The sequence below is a fragment of the Schistocerca serialis genome, chromosome 1, assembly GCF_023864345.2.
Source record: "Schistocerca serialis cubense isolate TAMUIC-IGC-003099 chromosome 1, iqSchSeri2.2, whole genome shotgun sequence".
NCBI lineage: Eukaryota > Metazoa > Arthropoda > Insecta > Orthoptera > Acrididae > Schistocerca > Schistocerca serialis.
In genome coordinates this window covers 38893649-38894833 of record NC_064638.1, presented here as the reverse complement: position 1 = coordinate 38894833, position 1185 = coordinate 38893649, and positions in this window count along the sequence as shown.

The following is a 1185-nucleotide window of genomic DNA, read 5'->3' as shown; positions in this document are numbered from 1 at the left end:
GCAATGACTGATGTTACAACCTGTTCGACAGTGCATGGCAGGCTACCTCAGGTGCAATAAAACCTAATAATTGGCCTTCCGGCCAGGCTGGGAATAATGTTGAGACATCTAGGCTTCAGATCGGCGTCCCTTATTGTTGGCTTCCGCTGCAAGGCTGCCAATGTTCTTTCATCACCCTAGTCAGGCTCCTACTGCCATCAGATGGGGCAAGTATCTAACGCATCCTCCCAGTCACCGAGCCATTGGTATCTGCTATAGTGGCGCACCCACACTCAGCTGGGTGGGTCGCAACCACAGCAACCCACCTTGCCCCCCTGCCCCCCACTCCGACTCACCCCAGCAGGCACCTGTCGTATCACTGCCGAGGTATGCCGACCACGCAAGGCGTTGGCACTGCTGGGGCGGCAGTTACTGCAGTCTGTATGACACTGCTTGCCACCACTGGGAGCCATTAGACCGATACCTTGACCACGACGTGGAACCCGGGCGGTGTGGGTCAATACCAGTTGGCACATTTAACCACTGTAGCTGGTTTTGAGTAATAAAGAGTTTACATGGAGGCCGTTTGTCTTGCAGCCATCTTCTCTTTACACTTGTCTCCCCATAGCCTTTGCCAACCCATCGAAGCCACAGTGTCTAGGGCGGGAGAGTGTCTGACTAGCAGAATGGCTCTTTCACCAACTATCCTAAAGGTCAACATAGTCGAGACCGCTACAATTTGTTGTGATCGGTAGCAGCTTGCTGTAAACATATAACAATGCAAGCGAATGCAGATGAGTATGAAAAAAGTCCAGATACATGTGAATAGGACTAGTGCACCCATGGCCGTCGTCATCTCAAACACGCACTTTTCCTATGTTGCCTGGTGCAGTGGCCCTTCCTTCAGCATACCCAACAAACCACTGTGTGATTCAGTGCATGGGGCTGTACGACTTGGCAGGTTACGTTATAGACACACACCTGTGTCATTCACTCATTTCTCTTATCTTGACTTCACACTTCTTACATGAGATGTACGAGTGTCACTCCAAAAGAAATGCACACTATTTTTTTTAAGCCAATCTTTTATTCTACATGTTTGAAAGTTTTACAGTGTGTAGATACATCCTTCAGGAACAATATTTTCATTTCTCCACATAATTTCCATCCGTCTAAACTGCCTTACGCCATCTTGGAACCAGCGCC